We start from the raw sequence: 25,893 nt of genomic DNA, 5'->3' as shown, positions 1-25,893 counted from the left end.
AAACAAAGTACGGAGTGGATTATATCAAACTCGCACAATTGTTTATGCCCTTCGTACATATGCTCATAATATATATTTTCTTTAACTGTGCACGCAATGTCTTGTATACTGTATAATGTATACCCTGCTCATTTATGTAACTGTACTTGTAACCATGTATTATTTGTTTTACTCTGTGCCCAGGACATACTTGAAAACGAGAGGTAACTCTCAATGTATTACTTCCTGGTAAAAATATTTTATAAATAAAATAAATAAATAAGTACAGCATCTAACTCTGTATTGTATCTTTCCTTCCAAGCAACAGGGAACTTCCATTAGGTTAGTAATATATTCAGGAGTCAAAGGATGCTCATATGGTAACCTAACTCCAGAGGTTACATAGTTACATACTGTAGTAGATGAGGTTGAAAAAAAGACATGCATCCATCAAGTTCAACCTATGCTAAATTTAGACGACAGGTACTTTGTCCTATATCTGTACTTACAGTACAGATGTAGTCTGTTTGTATCCGGGTTTTCCTGAGCCTGTCCCTTACGTGAGATTTCCCAAGAAACTGGCGCAAGTTATCCGCGATTTAACCTGGGTGAAGTGAAGCCTGAAGGTCGGGCAGAAATACGATATATGCAATATCAGCCAGGATCTCAAGTCGATAATCACGAGTTATTGTGTCTCCTCACTTCTAGCTGTAGGAAAAACATGCTGACAAGGGCTAGGCTGAATGTGTACTGCATGCCACATGTTGATAAGGGCTAGGTGGAGTGACACTCACTGTACTGCATGTTACATGAGGACAAGGGCTAGGAGGTATGTGTAATGAATGTTACATGTTAACAAGGGCTAGGCTGTATGTGTAATGAATGTTACATGTTAACAAGGGCTAGGCTGTATGTAATGAATGTTACATGTTAACAAGGGCTAGGAGGTATGTGTAATGAATGTTACATGTTGATAAGGGCTAGGTTGAGGGACACTCACCTTAGTACTTTATGTACATTACTACTGTAAGTGTATTACATTTACTGCTAGAGAGTAAAAACTTCTTAAAACACTGAAACCAGTGAACACTTTATAAAACAAAACTTTTTTTATTATATGAAAAACAAACCCAGGAAATTTTTAGTTGATAATTGTGCTCATCTCCACAGCCTTGGGTGTTCCCGGGAAGACGCCTTTTATGCCTTTAAAAATACATTTATGTTGTCTTGTCACAGCTCGGAAAAGAACCGGGGTCATAATGAAATGCCTTTTTATTTCGTCTATAATATTTCTGCGCAAATTCGGAGCCAGTGCTTTCTTGCCCATATTGCCATCATAATTAACCACCTTAAACCACTGAAGATACCCGTCATAACTGACATGGTGTTTCATAATGTGAAGGGTTAGTATGGTAACTTTTCCAGTGCTTCTCAAAAAGTATTTTTCCCGTATGCCCTGCGGGAGGTCTGTTAGTGTTATGTCTAGGATTGTGCACGTATCGAGTTGCATTTGAAGATGTTCTCTCCTGGGTACTGCGGATCATGCAGCAGGTGTGCTTAATTCACTGGGCGAGGATAGATGGTCTGTGGGGCTTCTCATTTGCACCAGTACAACTCTGGGTGCAGCGGGTGTTGGAGGAAGAGGTGTGCTTCTGTCAGTGGGTGACGGTAGAGTGTCTGGTAGGATGCTTTCCTCCGGTGGTGTGCTTTTTCTTGGCGGCGTGCAGGCCAATTCCGGTGAAGAAGGTGCAGGTGGTGGACGGCATTCCTCCAGGTCACCCGCCTGCTCCTGCATCGGAAATACAGGCGGAGGGACAGAAACAAAATAATACAGCCCAACAATGTCATTGTCAATGTTGTCCATGCCCCTCTCCATCACCTCCATTCTCTCCAAAAGTTGATTCATCTTTGCCTCCATTCTTTCCTGTATTGCTGTGTTGTGTTGCAAATTCTTCCGTAGTCACTTAAAGATTCCAGTATGCAACCTACAGAACTCGGCTCATGAAAGGTGTGAGGGTGGAATTGTGTTCTAGCTCTAAGAGGCTGGGTGATCGGAGGGGGACGTCAGTGGGACAGGGGAAGTGTTGTTCTTCAGTTGTCAGAGGAGCGTCTGCTTTTGCATCAGTGTGACAGGGGACTTCTGGTTCAACTTCTGTTGCCAGAGGTCTATCTGGTTTGGCTACTGTTGTCAGAGTTCTGTCTGGTTGTGCATCGGTGTGGCAGGTCATGTCTTGTTCATGTTTTGTTGTCAGAGTGCCGTCTAGTTGTGCATCAGTGCGGCAGGGGACATCTGCTTCTGCTTCTGTTCTGTCAAACTGAATGGGACTGCAGGGACCCCTGCTGTGTTAATCCAATGGGCCCTTAAGAATCTCACAGAAATGTTGAGGCAATTACTGTGAGACTGCCCCAGAATTTCTCTGATAGTTGTTTTAGTTCTGGTGGCTGCATCTGTAGGTGGTGCTGGGGACATCTTGTTCATCATCAGCTTGGGTAGACCGAGGGTCGTCTGGTTCGGCAATGTTCCCTTGAACCCATTAAATGTCCTTATTTATGACGGTCCCTATAATCTTCCTGCAATAGCCCAGTCCAGGATGTTTTGCCTTGGGAACTTTTAGTGCCATTTCTTTAGGCACCGTAGGCATTCTGGCCATCTTTGCCAGCTGCATTTCTCTTTCTATTCTCAGGGACATCAGCAGTTAGCCACTTGTTGCATGTGTAGAATTGGGACTGATCCATGTCAGAGGATTAAGCACAATACAGTATCTGGACAGAAAGCAGTTGTTTCAGAGAATGATCAGACATTGTGGAGGAGATCAATTTTGGTTGACCTTTTATGCACTGTATCACACTCGATGGTACAGGTATTAAAAGAGGGTGTAAACGTTACATGACAAATGTTGTGGATACTCTACTTTACTGTACAGTCAATGTGCTTCGTGTAATTTTTTTTCAAAACCCGCAATGCCAAGAACAGTTATTTCAAAGGAGATGAGCATGAAAATACGTCAGGTGTTCCTGAAAGGACAACAAATAAGCCATATCCAAGCCTGGTTAAATAGCCCAGGCCTCGACATCACTCATAGCTGTGTCTGCTATCTTGCCCATGCAAAGACTAAAGCTATAAAGAGGATTCGCTCGGTCAGAAAAGATTAAGTACAGTACTGTATAGACAGTCTAACTGTATATTATTGAATGAGAATATTATTGTTTCTGTTCCCTCCTTTCTCCCTCATCCCCTCTTCCTCCTTTCTCTCTCTTCCTCTTCTCCCTCGTTTCTTTTTGGGACAATTATGTAGAAATAAAAAATGTTTATCCATTGTCATATTTATCTTCAGTCGTGTGACAAATATGTATGCTCACTTGTAATCGTTCACATTTTGGTACGATTATAGGGTGGCAAAGAGGCTTGTGGATGAAATCAGCAATTGAAATGATGAACGTTGTGCTGCCGCAGTTAATTAAGTTTTACAGCAGGATCATAACCTGACAATATCTGAGGAGAATGAGATGTGATTTGGGCTGGAACTACAGATGTGTCAAGTAAAGTGTTTTGCTGCAATATTGTATAATGCAATAGTGTTGTTCAATATGCACAAGTGCGAGTTAACAGCACCTGTACAATTCTATCTTGTCATTGCAGAGTGTATCCAATGATAAGGGAGCCCAACAAGATTAAGAGAGTACAGCGAGCGCAAGCTTGGATCGATAGTGGGGAACATTTTGACAATGTAATATTTTCAGATGTAAAAGATTTGCCACATTTGCCTTAAAAATAAAAAAGTCTATCCCTGAAGCCACGCCCCAGGCACCCACTCAAGGTCCATGTGTGGGGTGCTATCTCTACACTAGGACCAGGGTCCATAATAATATTTGATGGTAATTCTCAGTTTATCATTTTTGGTAATTACATTTTATGTGCTGTGTCACATACGACCCCTTGCTAGCACGCGACCTGCATACGGGGCAAGGGTTAATACACAACGCTCGGAAGCTCACCGACTCCTCACCCACTCAGGGGTCCTTCAAGTGGGTTGTATCTCTCCTCAAGCCGTCCCAATATACCACCGCCCCGAACAGCACACAACAGAGCACGTGACTTAGACATGCAACCAGGGTTAATACACACGGCTACTCTAGCCACCCTAACTTTCTCCTCCGCAAGGAACCAGCGAGTTGGCATTAACCCCTACTCAATTGCACTTTTTCCTCCGCAATATCACATCCTGGATGGCCATCCGCCGACTGAAACTTAACATGGCAAAAACAGAGCTCCTTATACTTCCTCCCAAACCTGGCCGTACTACCTCCTTCCACATTGCTATTGGAAATACGATCATTCACCCAGTAGCCCAAGCACGCTGCCTAGGGGTTACACTTGATTCCTCTCTCTCATTCTCCTCTCATATTCAAAACGTTTCTAAAACTTGTCGCTTCTTCCTCCGCAATATCACAAAGATACGCCCTTTCCTCTGTTACTCGACTGCTAAAACTCTGACTCAGGCCCTCATTCTCTCACGTCTTGATTACTGCAACCTCCTGCTGTCCGGCCTTCCTGCCTCTCACCTGTCTCCCCTACAATCTATCCTAAACGCTGCTGCCAGACTCACTCTACTCTTTCCTAAATCTGTCTCCGTGTCTCCCCTCCTGAAATCCCTCTCCTGGCTTCCGATCAAATCCCGCATCTCACACTCAATTCTCCTCCTCACTTTTAAAGCTTTACACTCTTCTGCCCCTCCTTACATCTCAGCCCTAATTTCTCGCTATGCACCATCCCGACTCTTGCGTTCTTCTCAAGGATGTCTTCTTTCTACCCCCTTTGTATCTAAAGCCCTCTCCCGCCTTAAACCTTTCTCTCTTACTGCCCCGCACCTCTGGAATGCCCTTCCCCTCAATCCCCGACTAGCACCCGCTCTATCCACCTTTAAGACCCACCTTAAGACACATTTGCTTAAAGAAGCATATGAGTAGCACTATGGATAATCCTCGACATGATACATAAAGCTTGGCCCCCTGCAGACGCACTTACTAGAATTCCCACCTAATGTCTCTGTACATTCTCCCTACCTACCAATTAGATTGTAAGCGCCTCGGAGCAGGGTCTCCTCTTCCTTAATGTTACTTTTATGTCTGGAGCACTTGTTCCCATGACCTGTTATTTTTATATTATTTGTTATTTATATGATTACAACATGTAGTAGTATTACTGTGAAGCGCTATGCACATTTATGGCGCTATATAAATAAAGACATACATACATACATACATCATAACCATCCACTGCCATCACCTGAGGTTATGCAGATATGATAAAAGATCTTAGACTAAAATATCTGGCAGGGTCCCAGGTCCCTGTTTATTATAGGAAAACTATGCACTCTAACACAAAATCAGTTGTAGTAATATGTGCCCGAATTTAGCAAGTTATTCTCTCCATCGTGCACAAAGTTCATTCAGAGCCCAAAGCATTACTTATTAAATGTTTTAATATATATAAAAATACAGTGCTTGAATTACAGAAAAGGTATTACCAAATAAACATACAATTACAATATAAGGCAGAACAGCTTCTTAAAATAAAAGGGGTAAAACAGAAAATCCTATACAGTCCATTACCACATGCTATGGATTTTCCCAGAGAGGCACTGGTTCAGAAGATGAGGTCTGCCATGCTTTCCAAGCATGCCCCTGGTCAGATCTGACGTTTTACAACCTGGCCCAGACTTAAGTACAATTCTTTCTTAGGGCACCTTCATGAGCCCACCCCTTCTACAAAATACCTTGAGGCTGTTCTCCCCAACCCTCTGTAGACCTTGATTAATTGAATTAACACCTTGAGTGGGCCATCCACACGGACACCTCTCCCCAAGTAAATGCCTTTGAAATTCAGAGCAGTTCAAAGAAACAGTTCTGACCTGTTTCAGACTCAGCATTTTGTATTTTTGTTAAAAGTATAGCTCATTAACGCCTTAAGCACCAGAGGGATTAAAAATACCCAAAGTACAGTACATGACATTATCATGACATTCTGTATTAATGTACTGTGTTATATTATATCTGTTTTTCTGTATAGGAATCATGGATAAAAAAAAATTCAAGAAGAGATTATATTTATTTATTTATAAAATGTTTTACCAGGAAATAATACATTGAGAGTTTCCTCTCGTTTTCAAGTATGTCCTGGGCACAGAGTTAAGATGACAAATAACATATTGTTACAAATACATAATTACATAAGTGAACAGGGTATACATTATATCAAGACATTGCATGCACAGTTACAGATAATATATATTATAGGCGTATGTACAGTAACAGTTACAGACCAGATTAAAATGTGAGACAGCTTTAGTTTTGAAGAACTTAGACTGCTGGTGGCTGTGAGAGTCTCTGGTAGAATGTTCCAATTTTGGGGGGCACGGAAAGAGAAGGAGGAGCGGCCGGATACTTTGCTGAACCTTGGGACCTGTCTTGGGAACAGTCTTTTGGAGTCAGATCTCAGATGATAAGTGCTGCATGTGGTAGGCAGGGTTGCCACCTTCGACTGACGGTCAACCTGGAGATTTTTTTTTTTTTAAATGACACTGTGTTGCCATGACAACGGGATGCTATGTAACGTCACGCGGCGTCAAGTTGCCATGACAACGTGGCACCGCATGACGTCGTGACATCATGTGGCGTCTCATTGTCATGGCAACGAGCATCACGTGATGCTGTTACGTCACGTGACGTTCCCGTTGGCATGGCAACACAGCGCCATTTGACGCCGCGCAGCCATATTGACAGTAGTTGCAGGAGGAGATGGCGGGAGACTGCTATTGCTGGCACTATTGCTGCGTTAATGGTATATGGAATTATACCTTACATCATTTCTATTATTTATAACTAACGCTGATGACAATTGTTGCAAACAGAGTCATCGCTGATCAATATTATTTTATTACAATGGTTTATCTCAGTTTATTTTACTTGAGTTAATTTAACAAAGACCTCATTGCTATCAAAAGGGAGGAACTGAAGCAGCTTTACTGTAAAGAGAGAGAGGGGGAGAAGAGAGAGAGAGGGGGAGGAGAAGAGAGAGAGGGGGAGAAGAGAGAGAGAGAGAGTGGGAGGAGAAGAGAGAGAGAGAGAGAGAGAGGGGGGGTTGAGAAGAGAGAGAGAGAGAGGGGGGGAGGAGAAGAGAGAGAGAGAGGGGGGGAGGAGAAGAGAGAGAGAGGGGGGAGGAGAAGAGAGAGAGGGGGGGAGGAAAAGAGAGAGAGGGGGGGAGGAGAAGAGAGAGAGAGAGGGGGGAGGAGAAGAGAGAGAGAGAGGGGGGAGGAGAAGAGAGAGAGAGAGGGGGGGGAGAAGAGAGAGAAGGGGGGGGGGAAGGGGGAGGAGAAGAGAGAGAGAGAGGGGGGAGGAGAAGAGAGAGAGGGGGGAGGAGAAGAGAGAGAGAGGGGGGGAGGAGAAGAGAGAGAGAGAGAGAGAGGGGGGAGGAGAAGAGAGAGAGAGAGGGGGGGAGAAGAGAGAGAAGGGGGGGGAGAGAATGGGGGGAGGAGAAGAGAGAGAGAGAGAGAGAGGGGGGAGGAGAAGAGAGAGAGAGGGGGGGGAGGAGAAGAGAGAGAGAGGGGGGAGGAGAAGAGAGAGAGAGAGGGGGAGGAGAAGAGAGAGAGAGAGGGGGGAGGAGAAGAGAGAGAGAGAGGGGGAGGAGAAGAGAGAAAGAGGGGGGAGGAGAAGAGAGAAAGAGGGGGGAGGAGGAGAGAGAGAGATGGGGGGGAGGAGAAGAGAGAGAGAGGGGGGAGAAGAGAGGGAGAGAGAGGGGGGGAGAAGAGAGAGAGAGGGGGAGGAGAAGAGAGAGAGGGGGAGAAGAGAGAGAGAGAGAGTGGGAGGAGAAGAGAGAGAGAGAGAGAGGAGGAGGAGAAGAGAGAGAGGGGGGAGGAGAAGAGAGAGAGAGGGGGAGGAGAAGAGAGAAAGAGGGGGAGAAGAGAGAGAGAGGAGGAGAAGAGAGAGAGGGGGAGAAGAGAGAGAGGGGGAGAAGAGAGAGAGGGGGAGAAGAGAGAGAGAGGGGAGAAGAGAGAAGAGATAGAGGGGGAGAAGAGAGAGGAGGGGAGAAGAGAGAGGGGGGAGAAGTGAGAGGGGGGAAGAGAGAGGGGGGAGAAGAGAGAGAGGGAGAAGAGGGCAGAAGAGAGAGAGGGGGGGAGGGAGAGAGGAGGTAAGATACATGCGGGTGGTGTGTGTTCTCTAGCAGGGTTTCTAAGAATGTTACTGTGTTGCTTATGTCAATCGATCTTGTCTAATAAAAACTACAACTCCCATGATCCCCTACCTGTGAGCATGTGCAGTAGAGCATAGGGCTGTGACCCGGATGTAGTAGGCAGTGAAGTGCACACAGATAGTCCCGTGAGAAATGCAAAGGATCTGTGAGTGATGTAGCAATGCGAACTCACTTATTGTGCTGCCCTGTCTGCAACAACCCGCCCACCCGGAGATTTCAGGGACAAACCCGGAGCCCGGAGAAGGGGCTGCCAAACCCGAAGTCTCCGGGTGAAACCCGGAGAGGTGGCAACCCCGGTGGTAGGGGTGAGGAGCTTGTTCAGATAGACGTGTAGCTTACCCAGAAAGTATTTGAAGGCAAGACAGGAGAGGTGAACTTTGCGCCTAAACTCAAGTGATGACCAATCTACTGTAGTTCTTTGAGCAAAAAGCATTGAGGTGTGCTGCTACCCCAATTAACCAATGCTGCATAGTTAATTTCCACTTGTTTAATAAGCATGTGTTGCTATATCCGGAAGAACAATTATATACAGGAGCATGTAAGCAAATAAACCCCTAGTTGGAGCGTGGTTCTGGCGTTGCTGTGGAGGGTTGTCTGTGAGAGGTTATGAAACCCACCCAGACCCCATAACAGCTTCGCAACTATATGACCCACGAACCTGGGGATGCTCCAAGAATAATAAAATGAATGAATAAACTCACTTTGTCTTCTTTTTTCATCTGGCTTGTAGTCCTTGCGTGCACCAGGCTGAGAGGAAATGCAGATAGAAAGACCTCACCGGGGAGGAGATAACAGCGGGCACGGCCGTGCAACAGATCACAGAGGCTGGGCTGCGCAAAAAATCTTTATTCTGTCATAGAGGTTTAAAAAGAGAGAGAGGGGAAAACACCCCCCCATCCCCCCCGCACCTCTAACGCGTGTCAGCCGCCAAGGGCCTTTGTCAAAGAGTGAGAAATACTTGCTACCATGGATCCCTAAATAGTGAATACACCCGGAAGTGACATCACTCTCCTGGTTCCTGCTAACCACCCATGGTGTGTAAGGGGGCAAGCACACGTGATGTGAGTAGATGCACCCGTGGTGATTCACTACTGTGAGCAGGGTACTAATAAGACATGTGAGACAAACATAGACAACTATCAATTACCTAACAAATTAACACATCAGACTATGATCGCATTAGACTTAGAGGGAGGTGAGTAGACAATATCCTGTACTAAGACAACATAATTAACCTCTACCTACTAAGAACGCGAAAAATACAAAAAGAAAATTTATAAAATTCTTGCAATGAAAGAGCAAAAATTGGTTGAAACTTTTATATCAAAACATAAGCAAACTTGACAATGAAATCATGGAAAATAAACAAATAAAATTTGACCGGGACTGCCTGGACTATGAGCGGGGCCAGGTTTATGTATGGCAGAAAACACCGAGACCCCCTAGAAATATGAGTACACCTCACAAAAGACCTAAACAAAAGAACCAATAACATAACCCACAGGTGTCCAAAGACAAGTCTACTTCTCGCCCATCAATATTGAAGAAGAGACCGGGAGAACAGTCCAGCTTTTCAGACGCTTCTGATAGCGATTATCGTTCTCATGGAGTGTCTTTTTCCATGAACAAAGCTTCCAATTTGTATGATAATTCCAGTGACCATGAATCGGAATATGGACATGGGATATCAGGGTAACAAAGATATACACCCTCATTATTTGGTCAAAAAAATGACCAAGGACAAGGCGCTCAAAGAGACGAGGGCGCAGTCTCAAAAAGAAAGTCACCAAATAATGTGATTAATATCTCTGGGGTTCCTCTTTCAGGGAATGAGGTGTCATTATTAAATAAAGGATTAAACTTCGCTCCCTTTGAAAATTTTAAATTGTTTAACACAATTATAGACCTGTAGTGTTTTGTTAGAAAGTTGGTATTAAAAAATTCTTTCACAAAGATGTACAAGTTGAGGATCCAGATTCAGCCAACTCATTACATATTTTTTCTGAGGCTTTCCAGAACTTGGATCAGCCCACCCTGGAATCACATCCCAGGGTGGATGACCTAACTTCATTTCGTGAATTATGTACATTAAATGACATGAATAGTCTATTGGACGAACAAATCACAGATGAGGGGGCTGATTCCATTTCTTCATTTTTGGTTGAATCTAGAGACTCAGGATTAAAGAGTAGATCAAATTTTTATCCTTCATTAATGAAGGGTCCTCATATAGCAACATTTGAAAAGCTGGTAGAGAGGGATCTCTTATTGTTGGACAAGGGTTACAACTTCACCCCCAATTATGGTTATAATTTGACAAAGGAAGAACAGGGCAGCATCAAAAGCTTAATGAAAAACAAAAACTTAATCATAAAAAATGCCGACAAGGGGGGTGCAATTGTAATCCAGAATCATGTGAAGTATAGAACAGAAGCCCTTAGACAATTGCAAGACAAAGATTCCTACATGGTGTTAAAATCTGATCCCACAAATGTTTTTTCATCACAAATTAAAAATATTCTACACTTTGGAGTAATTCTGCAGGTGCTGAGTGAGAAAGAAAGAAGCTTTCTTTTGGTTGACCATCCAGTTATTCCCATCTTTCACCATCTCCCAAAGATCCATAAATCTCTGGTTGACCCTCCTGGTCGACCAATAATATTGAGTATTGGATCTTTGGGAGATGGATTATCTAGATATATTGACATTTTTTTACAACCACTGGTCCACAAACTTCCGTCATACCTTCGGGATTCTACTGATCTGCTTAACTCACTTTCAGGTTTCACTTGGTCCCCTAATTTTTTATGGGTCACTTTAGATGTCACTTCCCTTTACACAATCATTGACCACACAATTGGTATCACATCAGTCCAACACTTCCTAAATCACTCAAATTTGTCACTTGCACAATCCACTTTTATTATTGAATCCATTCTATTTTTATTAACACACAATTATTTTCTCTTTGATACACTGTTTTACTTACAGACACAAGGCACAGCAATGGGCATATCATTCGCACCATCATATGCAAATTTATTTATGGGATATTGGGAACTCACTCACATTTTTAGCTCTGTTAATCCTTTTCGCAATAATATTATTTTTTATCGTAGATTTATAGACGACCTGTTAATGATTTGGGAAGGTGATGTAAGGTCACTGACGGAGTTTGTGGACCATGTAAATAACAACAATTATAATTTACATTTCACAATTTCTTATGATGAACACAAAATTGAATATCTGGACTTGTTATTATATATTGATTCCAATCAGTGTATACAATCAGATATATTTAGGAAAACCAACTCAAGAAACACATTCTTAAAAGCAAATAGTGGTCATCCAAGACCTATAATTAGAGGCATCCCAAAAGCACAATTTTTAAGACTAAGACGTATATGTTCAGAAGAAGATCATTTTATAGAACAATCTAAGAAATTGGCCTCTAGATTTCAACTTAGGGGGTACAATGAGTATGATCTTCAGAAGGCTTTTGAACATGCCTAGCACACTAATCGCACACAATTGTTAAAGAGATTTTAAAAACCAAGGGAAGGTAATACCATTACCCCTCTATATTTTATCACTCAGCACAGCAGACAAGCAAACTCAATTCGTACCATTGTGGCTAGACATTGGGATGTCTTGAGTTTGGATAATAAGTTAAAACCATATATTGAAAATTTGCCCAAATTTGTGTTCAAAAAAGCAAAGACCTTGTCAGGCTATGTATCTCCGAGCATGTATGTTAACCCCTTAAAAACAACTAGAGGTTTTATCTCTCCTGCAGGCTTTTTTAAATGTGTTTTTTGCAAGGTATGTACCTTTGCAAAACCCATTAAAGCAATACAATCGAAAGTCAATAGAGATAAAATAAAGATTAAGAGCTTCATTACATGCAATACTAACTTTGTAATCTACATCTTAACTTGTGGCTGCGGTAAGAGCTACATAGGAAGAACAATACGCCCATTAAAAAATCGTATAATGGAGCATATTAGAAGCATAAAAAATAGAGATCAGAGATTGCCTGTAGCCAGACATTTCATAGAATGCCCATTGGGCAATTTAGATTCGTTCACGTTCAGTGGAATAGATCACATAACCACTCTCAATCCGAAGAGGAAAGAGACAGAACATCCTTAATCAAAGGGAGATGTTCTGGATATTTACGATGGACACCATGTCACCAAAGGGAATTACTGTAATATAGACTGGGAGATAAAGCATTTCCTTTAAATATCTTCTAACATTTCCCTATGGTGTCCCCCTTCAGGCAATCTCTGTATCTACTTGGCTACTTCTTTTCCTAATGTCTTTTTTCCTAATGTTTTTGCCATCTCTGCTATGTCTATACATTACCATTGTTATTTGTTATGATATTTGGATTCCATTATGATATATGTGGACTCAAGATCTCCATTGTACACATGGGTCCCTTCTGTAAAAGAATGTAACTTTTACTCTATGTGAAATGAAGTATAAATCAATCATGAGCGATCTACCAACTAACTAACAGAAGGTTTTTTGTAACTAATATGAAAATGTTGCAGTTTAGATATCTGCCAGCTACATTCTGCTAGTGGTCCTATCTTAGTAACATTAATTACCAAAACATTGGTTAAGATACATGTTTGGACACAAATTGACTTTGTACCCATTTTCATGTGATCTTTCTTTTAATGGTTATTGAGAGAAGAGAGAAGGAAACCTTTATTGTCATATATTACTTTATTGATTATTATGCTCTTGATTCCTTTTGCCTCTTGTCAATATATTTCTTTTGTTTTCTTTGTTCTCCCCCCATTCCTTTTTCTTCTTCTTTTTCTTTATATTGCTTCCTTTAGAACAACCTGTAAGAATGATATAAAAAACACAATAACAAAAAAACAACATAGAAAATTGAACAACAAATAGCTCTAATATTGCTTAGAATTGATAAATATTTGACAATTGAGCTATAGATACACATATGTTGTTTACATTGTTTAAATGGTCAAGTTACACTTGTGTTTAACTATATGGATTTTGTTGATCTGATTTGATTTATGGTTAGTATAGAACTTTATAATTAAAACTTTAATTACATTTAATTATTTGATAGTATATGTATGAGATTTGATACCTTAAGTGTTCTGTACATTCCATTATCCCCCTGCTAGTACTTGATTTTAACCAATTCTTGCTCTTTCATTGCAAGAATTTTATAAATTTCCTTTTTGTATTTTTCGCGTTCTTAGTAGGTAGAGGTTAATTATGTTGTCTTAGTACAGGATATTGTCTACTCACCTCCCTCTAAGTCTAATGCGATCATAGTCTGATGTGTTAATTTGTTAGGTAATTGATAGTTGTCTATGTTTGTCTCAAATGTCTTATTAGTACCCTGCTCCCAGTAGTAAATCACCACGGGTGCATCTACTCACATCAGGTGTGCTTGCCCCCTTACACACCATGGGTTGTTAGCAGGAACCAGGAGAGTGATGTCACTTCCGGGTGTATTCACTATTTAGGGATCCATGGTAGCAAGTATTTCTCATTCTTTGACAAAGGCCCTTGGCGGCTGAAACGCGTTAGAGGTGCGGGGGGGGGGGTGTTTTCCCCTCTCTCTCTTTTTAAAACTCCATGACAGAATAAAGATTTTTTGCGCAGCCCAGCCTCTGTGATCTGTTGCACGGCCGTGCCCGCTGTTATCTCCTCCCGGGTAAGGTCTTTCTATGTGTAGTTCTTTGAGCATTTCGCAGTGATGTGTGCTGTTGCATTGGAGATCAAAACAGCATATTGAATTGTAGAGGGTCTCAAGTTTGCTAAGGTGGGTTTTGGGTGTAATATGTCCCCATAGTCGATAATTGGCATTAGCATCTGCTGTGCGATACACTTTCTGTCCAGCAGACTTAGGCTAAGGCCCCGCTCCCTCAGTCAGCGCGCCCGCACTGACGACAGGCGGGACGCTGACAGACACAGACCGCAATATGCGGTCTGTAGGGAGCCGGATCGGAAGGGGGGTGGCAGGGAGGGGGGCGGGAGTGGGAGGGAGGGGGGCGGGATCTGATTGTGGTGCCGTCCACCCCCCATTGTTACAGTCTTGTCAGTGTTTAAAAACAGTTTATTTTTGTTTTTTGGGGGAAATCCAATTTTCAAGTCTCAAAAAGTCAGAAAGTATGTGTTCAAGGTCGGAGAGGCAAGGGCTGTGTGCATATAACATTGTGTCATCTGCCATCATGTAGAAAAGAAAAAAGTTATGTCTATGGCGCTTAGCCCCAAGATGTGCTAAATATGTAAAGAATTATTATACAACCTGATGGAAGGTGGTATCCACTTGGTCTCTCCTCATGAAGACGATCAATCATGTAAAGGATAAAGATAAAAAAAGAACATAGTGTAATACAGTAACTAACAAACATATAACACCACTGACAGATATTAGACACACGAATGCTGAGACAAACAAATGACTGAATTAAATAAAAGGCATTTAATACAACAACTATATGTGCAATAAAAATAACACTAAAATGAATGGGTCACATGTGCACTCCAACAATGGCTAGACTGTCCGCTTACCAGACACTAGAAGGTAAAAAGCAGTGGATAATTCAGAGAGTATCCCTCTCGTGATGGTAGAAATCAGGAGCAGGCGTCGTCAATTGCGCAACAGCAGCGCAGGATCCAAGCCCACAGCAACAGGCAGGCGATGTCGTCAATGTCCAACTCCGCGCAGCAGCACGAATAGCAGCCGCGGACAAGATGATAGCTGGAATATGTCCGTGGAGATGGAAGTGAGAGTCTGGTAGATGCTGTAAGGACAGCGGTGCACGCATAGACCACCCTACTCATTTCGGAAGACTGCGCTTCCTTCCTCAGGGGTATAAAAGTAGTGCCTCAGTCATAGAATGTCCACATATAAATAGTCCCGGTTTAAAGGCGTAGTACCTCAATGAGTGAACTTTGTCCTGTGGCGGCGCTACATCGATGACATTTTTTTTATTTGGTCTGGTACCCCATTAGAGTTGTTATCATTTCAGGACTATATGAATAATAATTTGTTTAACCTTAAATTCACTTTTACTTCTAGCAACACTTCTATTGAGTTTTTAGATTTATGTATATATATATAGAAGATAACACTTTACACACTAAAACTTTTTTTAAAACCGTCCAAGCCAACAATTATCTACACGCCAATAGCCATCACAACCCTGCGTGGATCAACAACATACCAAAGGGCCAGTTTATTAGGTTAAAACGGAACAGTTCAACAGTTAACACTTTTCAGGCACAAGCGCAAGATCTAAAAAATAAATTCATTGATAGGAAATATTCATCACACAGTTTGGATCAGATTATATCTGAGGTCGAATTGCTAGATAGAGGCACTCTTCTTCAGTATAAAAAGAAAACAGAGACAACAACAAAAATACCATTTATTACTCAGTATAATTCGATGGCCCCAAATATAAAGAAAATTTTGTATAAACATTGGCCAATCCTCATGAAGGACAGAGACTTAGTAAATATACTACCCAATAGACCAAACATTGTGTTCACAAAAGCACCGAATATTGGACAGAAATTGGCACCTAGCTGCCCTCTTATGCAGAAAAAAACACGTAACAGTTTTGGCCTTAAAGGCCATTTTATTTGCACTACATGTACAGCCTGCAAATATAGTCTAAAAGAGTTTCATTTTCCTCCTCGATCACTTCAAAGACGTACAATATCAAACAACATATTACCTGCAATAGCACAAACGTTATTTATCTTTTGGAATGTCCCTGCGGTCTGCAGTATGTGGGAATGTCTACAAGGTCCATTAAACGCCGTTTATATGTGCATGTTTACAATATCACCAAGGGTTTGATCGCGCATAGTGTGTCGAATCACTTTCTTCAAGTACATGGCAAGGACTCTACAGGACTAAAATGTATGGCCATAGAGGCACTTACACCTAATTGGCGAGGAGGCAACATCAACAGCCTCCTGGGCAAAAAGGAGTCCATTTGTATATATGAGCTCCAGACGCTGACACCTCTGGGTCTCAATATCGAGTTCGACCTCAAAGCATTTCTCACTAACAAATAAAGTATTAATATGGTCTGTGATCTTTTTTCATTCATGTTTGGCTATTGTGGCTTTACTTTAATAGATTGACTTAATTGATTATAAAATTTCACATTACATAGAAGTCACTAGAAAGTGTTTTTTTTAATTTGGTTTAAATGTTTATATTAGCTTTATTATAGCTCTATATTATATAAGGCACCATACACTTTGTAGTTAGTAAATATAGTTTATGCATCACATTTTCTTCACCCATTTGGTTGGATGGCTCTGTACTGGACATTGTACATTTGGTTATATATCATGCTGTATTTGACACATTTGCAGGAAGGGTCTGTGATCTAATTCTGTGGGACTTTAGGCTCAGTTTTATTCCATTTGCATACTGCCAGTCCTGAATCAGTTCCATATTTGTGGTCTATTTCTATGTGCTTTTATTGGTCGCTTATTGTTTTTGTGCTAAATACCATCATATATACATCATAACCTTATGCTGGAGAACTATCTACAAGTTTATGGTAGTCATTGGCCAATGTAAAGAAATTTCATATATATTTGTATGTGTACACCATGCATTCAATCCTGTTTTGGTATATATATATATATATATATATATATATATATATATATATATATATATATATACATACATCTATGAGTGGTTATTATCAGCCTTCTTTGATATTTATTATAAGTATTGTTTTTATTTTTAGTATTTATGTGTTTTTTGTGTTGCTATTGTCATTATGTGTGGTTCGCTGAGACATTCAGTTCACCTTGCTGCCATTGCGCATGTCCATCCCCTCATTGAGGTACTACACCTTTAAACCGGTACAATTTACATGTGGACATTCTATGACTGAGGTACTACTTTTATATCCCTGAGGAAGGAAGCGCAGTCTTCCGAAACGCATAGGGTGGTCTATGCGTGCACCGTTGTCCTTACAGCATCTACCAGACTCTCACTACCATCTCCACGGACATATTCCAGCTATCATCTTGTCCGCGGCTGCTATTCGTGCTGCTGTGCAGAGTTGGACATTGACGACATCATCTGCCTGTTGCTGTGGGCTTGGATCCTGCGTGGCTGTTGCGCATGTGACGACGCCTGCTCCTGCGACACCCTGCCCTGCGGAGGTCTGTGGTGTACAAGGCAGGGAGGGTCCCTCTCAGAGGCTCCAGCTGACCGTATGAGACGCTTGAGGGCTGATTTCTACCATCACTAAGCGCCATAGATATAACTTTTTTCTTCTCTCTGTATCTGACCTTGGGTGTCAGAGTTATATCCCAGGCTGCTGGCCATTTCTTTAGGAGTTTCAAATTAGCGCTGCCTTTTTTTTCGTTATTTAATCTGCATACATGTGTATTGAAGCTCCCTTACACACTGTAAAAAGATCATTAATGACACTGAGAAGATTAGGGGCCCAAGAACAGAGCCTTGTGGGACACCGCAGGTGCTATCCAACGGGTTGGAGTTAGAGCCTGAGATAGACACATGTTGAGATCTACCTGATGGTTAGGAATGAAACCAGTTTAAAGCATGCTTCCCTATTCCAGAGCACTGGAGTTTGTTAAGCAAGACAACATGATCAACAGTATCAAAAGCCTTTGAAAAATCTAGGAATATTGTATCAGTGAGTTGTCCCGGTTCCAATCCATACTGGATTTCATTGCAAACTTTTAGCAGGGTAGTTATGGTGGAGTGTTTGGGGCGAAATCCAGATTGGAATTGGCTAGCGAAATTTGTCTTGGTATAGTAATCGCTTAATTGGGATTGAACACATCTTCCATGACTTTGGATAGTATTGGGAGAAGAGAGATTGGCCTGTAGTTTGAGACAGTGTTTTTGTCCACACATTTTTGAAGATTGGGAGAACTCTGGCAGTTTTCCAGGTCTTAGAGATATGGCTTGCAGACAAAATAGAGTTGACAATGGAAGCAATTGGTTTGGCAATGGCTGGGGCACCAAGTCTTAGGAACTTAGAATGCAGTAAGTCATATCCACATTGGCTGTTTAGTTTTAATTTGAGGAGCGCTTGTGTATCCTCTTCGGATACTGGGACAAATTGAAAATTGTGAGCAGTGTTGGGAGAGGGCCGGGCTATAGGGTTAGTCTCAGAATGTTGTTCATGTTTGTAGTTTGGGCTGTGTTTCGCTAATAAGTTTGTAGCGCATCCCACAAAGTAATCATTGAATGCATTTGCAATGTCAGTGGGGTTTGTCAGAGTAATATCCTCCTTAGGGATATTACTTGGTTGGTGATGGCTGGAAGGCTGGAATCTTTTGTTGATAACCTTCCAGAAGTTAGCTGGGTTTGATGTATTCTGGTGAAGATTGTCAGAGTAATATTGTGCTTTTGCGTGTCTTTTTTTGCCTTGTTCACATATTCCGCAGGCATCTCTATTTATTAAGATCCTTGGTAGTGCCAGTTACTTTATAGTTTTTCCACAAGGCATCCCTGAAATGGTAGAGTGCTATAAGGTCTGTTGTAACCCACCGAAGGTGGGACCCCCGTACTTGGAAATAGTCAAGCGGAGAATCAGGGTCGGGAATTAAGTCAATTCTGTACCAAGGGCAGTAAGGTAAGGTCAGCCAGAAACTGTTGTGGGTTAAAGTTTCTAAACGTTCTAGTGAGGAGAGCTTTAGGGTTTTATTGGGGTGGTTTAATTTTCCTTACACTACAATAGTACACTATTGCATGGTCACTGAAAATGTCAGGAAGGATGGCAGAGGATTGGATTCTGCTGGGATTTGAGGAGAGAATCCAGTCTAGCAAGGAGTGGTTGTGAGATTTCAGGTTTGTGCGTGTGAGTTGGGAAATGAGTTGCGTTAGGTTAAGTGATTTGAGTTGTATCTGGATTTTGTGGTTTCTAGGGTCGAGCCAATTGTAGTTGAAATCCCCAAGAACTAGCAGCTCACTCTTCTCATTCAGAGAGGAAATGGAGCCAAGAAACTGGGTGATAACAGTTACGACTGTAGAGGGGCTTTAGGGGGCGGTAGATGTCAGCAACCATGATGGGCTTAGAAAAGGGGAGGCAGATTTTGCCAACTAGGATTTCAAAAGACTCCATAGCTGACCATATTAAGACTCAGTTCCCATCTGGTCATCGTTTCTTCCAGGATAATGACCCAAAACTTATTTCCTCGGTTGCCCATATTCACGCACGCAGAATTAACTGGGTGATGACTCCCCCTGGAGTAAGTGCTGCATTGTCACTGATTCTTTTTGATTTCTACTGTATGGATATTTGCTCTTACCAGCCACCAGTATCTGACCAATTGCCTGGGAAAATACTGGGACAATCTCACAGTAAATGCTGCAACATTTCAGTGAGATTTCTGCAGCCAGACTAATGGCCTATCGGATTAAAAAAGTTGGGGTCCCTGTAGTCCCATTCAGTTTGAATGGGACCTTCAGGGCCCCCACTGTGTTAATCCAATGGGCCATTTGTCTGGCTGTAGAAATCTCACTGAAATGTTGCTGCATTTACTGTGAGATTGCGGCAGATTTTCCAATGCAAGTAAGTCGGATACTGGTGGCTACATATGTGCACCCCCTTTTTTGTCCCTGATGTTGCAGATCACCCGATTTATACCCATAGAACTGGTGTGGCATGGATGAAACATCACCTGAGGAAAGTCGTCAAACCTGCCAACACGCAATAACTAGTAAAGGGAATACAATCTTTCTGGGCAAACACTCTTAATGTACAAAAATGCACCAACTATATAAATAACATTGCCAGTGTTTTGCCCATTGTTTTAAAGCGAAATGGACATGCTACTGGCGTATAGTAAGAAAGTATCCCTCAGATTATTTTAAAAATAGTCCTTATACTGAATATATGTAATTATTGTTGCTTGCACTGGTGAAAAATGAGAGATACTGTAGTGTAGCCTGGAAGGTGTCAAAATAATCATAAAAGTGTTAAACGCTTCCAAAGCAAGAACAGTGTCATGGTGACCTTACTGTTGAGGTACTGTAATGTGGCCCCCTCCCAGCCCCCTCCCTCTCCCTTCCAGCCCCTGGCAGCCGTGTGTTTTTTTTCTTCCGGAGAGGTCAGAGCATGAGGGGGCGGGGCTTAGGCTTAGTACCGGGGAGAGAGGATGTGCTGAGCTGAGCTGATCTAAGGTAGGGGTAGGGGTATGGGGTGTGTGTGTGTGTGTGTGTGTGTGTGAAAAATGGGCTGGTGGGGGTGTGTGTGTGAAAAACGTGCTGGTGGTGGGGGCTGTGTGTGAAAAATGGGCTGGTGGTGGGGGGGGTGTGAAAAACGGGCTGGTGGGGGGGGTGTGAAAAACGGGCTGGTGGTGGGGGTGTGTGAAAAACGGGCTGGTGGGGGTGTGTGTGTGAAAAACGGGCTGGTGGGGGGTGGGCTGCTGACATGTGACGGGGGGTGGGCTGCTGACATGTGAGGGGGGGTGGGCTGCTGACATGTGAGGGGGGGTGGGCTGCTGACATGTGAGGGGGGGTGGGCTGCTGACATGTGAGGGGTGGTGGGCTGCTGACATGTGAGGGGGGTGGGCTGCTACATGTGAGGGGGGGTGGGCAGCTGACATGTGAGGGGGGGTGGGCTGCTGACATGTGAGGGGGGGTGGGCTGCTGACATGTGAGGGGGGTGGGCTGCTGACATGTGAGGGGGGGTGGACTGCTGACATGTGAGGGGGGGGTGGGCTGCTGACATGTGAGGGGGGTGGGCTGCTGACATGTGAGGGGGGGGTGGGCTGCTGACATGTGAGGGGGGGGCTGTTGACATGTGAAGGGGGGGTGCAGTGGGAGTGTGTGTGCAGTGTTGAGTGTGTGCGTGCAGTGTAGAGTGTGTGCGTGCAGTGTAGAGTGTGTGCGTGCAGTGTAGAGTGTGTGCAGTGAGTGCAGTGTAGAGTGTGTGCAGTGTAGAGTGTGTGCAGTGAGTGCTGGGAGTGTGTGCAGTGTGCTGTGAGCAGTGTGTGTGCAGTGAGCAGTGTGTGTGCAGTGAGCAGTGTGTGTGCAGTGAGCAATGTGTGTGCAGTGAGGAGGGAGTGTGCAGTGTGCAGTGTGTGCAGTGTGTGCAGTGTGTGCAGTGAGAGTGTGTGCAGTGAGAGTGTGTGCAGTGAGAGTGTGTGCAGTGAGCAGTGTGTAGTGAGAGTGTGCAGTGTGTGCAGTGTGCAAAAAAAAAATTAAAACGGGAGCCACGTAAAAACCGCGTTATAACCTATTCGCGTTATAACGGGTCGCGTTATAACGGGGTTTACCTGTATCTGGCTTGTTGGCTTTCTCATAAAATTTGCGCTTGGACCATGCCAGCTACTTTTCGGCCTGGGAGGATAACACTAGATTAAGGGTTGCCTTAGTGTCTAAAAATTCTTGCCATGTGTTCTGGCTCTTATTAACGGAATGCTGTGCAGTGAGGTGTGTTAGCTTCGCCTGCAGTTCCTTTATCTTAGTTATTTTTTCTCTTTTTCGCTTACCCGCTATATTCATCAGTATTCCTCTGAGCGTAGCCTTATGGGCCTCCCAGAGCGTGGCTTGTGATGGGACACTGTCGTCCTTTTCTCTAAAAAATTCTTGGATCCGGTCTCTTATTTCCCGTTCGGTGGCGGGGGCTATGAGAAGGAGCTCATTAAGCTTCCAGTTTTCTCCGGGTCTGTCTAGCCCTGCTAATGTGCACCTCAGCTCTATGGGTGCGTGATCTGACCACGAGATTTCGTGAATCTCTATATGGCCGACCACTGGAACCACTCTATTAGACACTAGGAGGTAGTCTATCCTACTGTATCTGTTGTGGGGGTGAGAGTAAAAGGTATATTCGCGGGCGTCTGGATGTTGTTCTCTCCAGACATCTATCAGCTGACAGTCTTGGAGGCCTTTATGTATTGTTAGTAGGTCCTGTCCGTGGGCGGAGTTATGTCTCGTGCATCTGTCCAAGTCAGGGTCTAAGGTGCGATTGAGGTCGCCAGCCAGGAAGATACTCCCCTGTGCGACTTTATGTAATTTACTAAAGAGCTGATCAAAGAATGTGGTGTTTTGTTCGCATGGAGCGTATACAGAAGCTAGTGTTAACGGTTGGCCCTGTATTGAACCAGTCAGAATTAAAAACCTGCCCTCTGTGTCCGTATATTGTTTGTCTATAGTGAGTGCGAGTCTATTGTGTGTGATGATTGCAACTCCCCGTTTTTTAACATCTGCCGATGTCCGGTAATACGATCTATAACTTTTATCTAAAAATTTGGGGTGATTAGTGCGTGAGAAGTGATTTTCTTGTAAGCAGATAATATCTGCTTTCCTACGGCTATATTCTTTGAATGCTATTCTGCGCTTTGTGGGGCTATTGAACCCTTTTACATTATGTGAGATCATGACTATTTCGTTACTCATCTTGTCTGTAATTGGTGGTTACTCCATGCATCACTCTGACTCCAACTCAATTTCTTATCTCTGCCGAGAGCTTGCTGCCGTTCAGTGTCTCGCTGTATTTCCTCCACTCCTGGGGGGTCTGTATGCAATGATAGGGAGGGATTGACACACCAGGGTGGGGGGGAGGGAAACATGTAGACACACATAAACATAACTACATTAACTGTGATCACTGAGCTTTGGTACCTGTACCTCGGCCCTGGGATCATTGCCCCTGGGTAAGCAGCGGGGGGGATCTGATGTGCCCCCTTCTGGCATCCCCCCCCTCCCATTCTGCCCATCCCTCCCAAGGGACTTTGCCGGCGACCTCGGACAATGTCCTGGTTGGTCCCGACATGGAGCTCATGCGGAAATCAGGGCAGGCTCGAACTCCTCTGCCCGCTCCCGCTCTGGTGAGTATCTTATATAAAAACGAAAAAATAAAATTTTGAGTTGCATCGAACCCCTATTCTCGTCTGTTACCCCCCGTGCCGGTAATCCACAGCCTCTTAGAACTAAGGGGACCTCCTGACTCTACCCTGCCCCTGTAGCAGCGCCCTGTGGCGGACACTCTCTGCGTGAGGGTCCGGGCCGTTTGTAATCCCCGGGATCTGACCTACGCAGCAAGGAGGTGACCCGCCCCTTGGAGAGAAAACCTGAAACTTGCGAATCCCGAATAGTCTCTAGTTTATGCACCCCTGGTTTTGTGTTCCTTTGACTGTTTTTTCTCTGAACTTGGGTCTCTTTCATGGTTGGCTATCTAACTGCTTCGAAATCCTGCGCTTGATTCCCCTAATCTAAACCCCCGTACCCTAGAGGCCTTCACCTTTTACTCTAATCTTTCCCTCCATCTTCCTACTTCTTTCCACCCTCTTCGCTACGTACGTTCCTTTCTTAACTTACTTTACCCTCTTCTCTTGTCCTCAACCCCTCCCTTTCACCTACTAATCTATCTTTTTCCCCCCCCCTCCGCTTTCACTTCCTCCTAACCCTTCCGGCTCTCCTACTCACATCCCCCTGCTTTCTCTCTTATCCACTTCCTATTCCTTCCTGTCATCCTACCTTGTTCCTAAACTATAGGGGCCCTCCTCTCCTTGTCCTTCCTATCTATCTATCTAATTATTATGTCCTTCGCCTCCCATGTCCGATGGCCTCCGCCCGGGGAACCCACTGGCTGTCGCTTGTGTCCCGTCTATCGATATCGCTGCCTTGCTGCAGTGTGGCTCCGTCTCCAGATCCGCTCCGCCGTGCTGTGAATGCTGGTGGTGCTCTTCTTCTCCGCACGGGGGTAGGTCTGATGTCCTCATTCAGCTCCTGTGAGGTGCGCTGCCGCCGGTCTTCCGGTGCTGCATGGCTGCGTCTGATGGCTCTGCGTCCCCTTCCGGATGCCGTGTGGGATTATGTCCTGCTGCTTCCACCACCTCCAAGATGGCCGCCCCGCGGACCGCCCCTTCCTGTGACGTCCTTCCCCGGCCACCATTTTGAAAAGGGCGGCTCATCGGGGAGGACGTGTCTGTGGCTGCTCCTCCTGTTTGGGCACTTTTACCGCCTGGAGAGCGTTTCCTGCCTACCTGCCTTCCGCAATCTGCGTTCCACGGTGGAGGCCTCCCTGTCGCCCTCCTAGCCACCATTAAGGGACCACGAGGTAAGTGTTAATATTTTGCAGGTCACTCCTCTGCGTGATTTTCAGCGGGCATATTTCCTTTTTTCAGGTCATTTGTCACGGGGGGCACCGACACAGAGAGTCATATAGCGAAAGTTCAGGGAAACGATGCAGATTTTAAAAACAGTAACCGGCTAACTTTGTAACTTTGAACATTCTGAGAACAAGGGTGTTGTTGGTGTGGCCTCAGCCTTGGTCGGTCCCCTCCTTGGCCGCACTCCCCACAATGGTCTATGAGGGTCCCGGGGCTGGCTCCTCTGCTTCCACGGCCTTGGTAGTGGGCGCTGCACTCAACCCTAGCTTCTTGAGGAACCCTGGCCCCTCCTCGGGAGATTTTATCTGTATGGGGCTGCCATTGCGTACCACTATGAGGCCAAAAGGAAATGTCCACTGATACCGGACCTCTTTATCCCTCAGAACTTTCATAGTGGGCCATAAGCTCCTCCGATGGGCCAGGGTGGATGGTGCTAAGTCCTGGAACACCGCTATTTTGGCGCCTTCGAACTCCATGAAGGGTGTATTCCTGGATCGCTGCAACACCTCTTCCCTGGTTCGGTAGTGGTGTTGGCGCACAATAATGTCTCGCGGCTGCTCAGACGGTTGTGGTCTAGAGCGGAGTGCCCGGTGGCACCTATCCATGAGAAAGCTATGTTTTGGGGCCTCTGGGCAGACATGTTCGTGCCATCGCGCCACGAACTCCTTGAAATCGCCAACACTTTCTGGGATCCCCCGGAGACGCACATTATTGTGGCGATCTCTATTTTCTGAGTCCTCCTGTCGCTCTCGGAGTTCATTTACTTGAGCTTATAGGTCCGCCGTTTTTTTTGTGTTTTTTTGGGCCGCTTTGGTGTTTGCGTCTACCCGCACCTCCAGCTCCTGAGTACGGGTCCCCAGGTTTCCCACCTCCTTGGCCAGGGCTCGTATTTCGGCTTGCAGTATTGATTTTAGATCATTGTATAGTCTCTCTATGTCACACCGCCTGACTGGTAGAAGCCCTTGGTCGCCTAATTCTCCTTCTCCGTCTGACTCAGAGCCCGTGCGGGAGGCGGGGGCCATTGCTGTGGTCACCCTGCGGGATCTCCTGTCTACGAAATATTCGGAAAGACCCTTCTTTCTGGGGGTCTTTGATAATTTTTTGGACATCCTGATGGTAATGTCTTGTTCTTGAGAAGTTTGTAGCCTTTTTTGGTAATTTAAATCGTTTTCTTGTTAACTTTTGTGAGAGCGGGGCACGGAGCTACAGAGTTATGTTGCCATGCTGTCTGACCTCGCGCATGCACTCTCCACGCTCCTCTTCTAAGGCCTGTCACTCTCCTGACTCCTCCTCCCATTCCCTGCAAGCTATCTCTCTGTCTGACCCCTCTATCTCCTCCTCTTCTCTCCCATTGGTGTGTCTTCCTTTATAATCCCTGTCTGTCCTCTCTATCATCGCTCTGCATTGCTCCTGTTTCCCTGTGTGTGCTGACCTATGCTTTGCTCCCTCTGTGTTCCTGCTAGTCCCTGCTCCTGTGTTACTTTCAATTTCCCTGGCTTTGACCCCTGCTTGTCCAGGACAACCCTGCT

The 25,893-nt window shown here is 44.3% G+C and overlaps 2 protein-coding genes across 2 annotated transcripts in view; both read left to right on the top strand.

Annotated features, from left to right (window-relative positions):
- Positions 1-25,893, top strand: part of LOC142489892 (retinol dehydrogenase 7-like) — a 276,687-nt gene that overhangs the window by 754 nt on the left and 250,040 nt on the right. The window contains exon 2 of the mRNA XM_075591458.1: positions 3,372-3,519. The gene's annotated coding sequence lies outside the window, so the exon portion shown is untranslated. The remainder of the gene's footprint in view (positions 1-3,371; positions 3,520-25,893) is intronic.
- LOC142489891 (retinol dehydrogenase 7-like) overlaps positions 1-25,893 on the top strand; it is a 147,274-nt gene that overhangs the window by 747 nt on the left and 120,634 nt on the right. The window lies entirely within an intron of this gene.

This window comes from Ascaphus truei, chromosome 3, assembly GCF_040206685.1.
Source record: "Ascaphus truei isolate aAscTru1 chromosome 3, aAscTru1.hap1, whole genome shotgun sequence".
Taxonomy (NCBI): Eukaryota; Metazoa; Chordata; class Amphibia; order Anura; family Ascaphidae; genus Ascaphus; species Ascaphus truei.
Note: the sequence above shows the minus strand (reverse complement) of the source record. Positions and strands in the feature narration are given on the sequence as shown.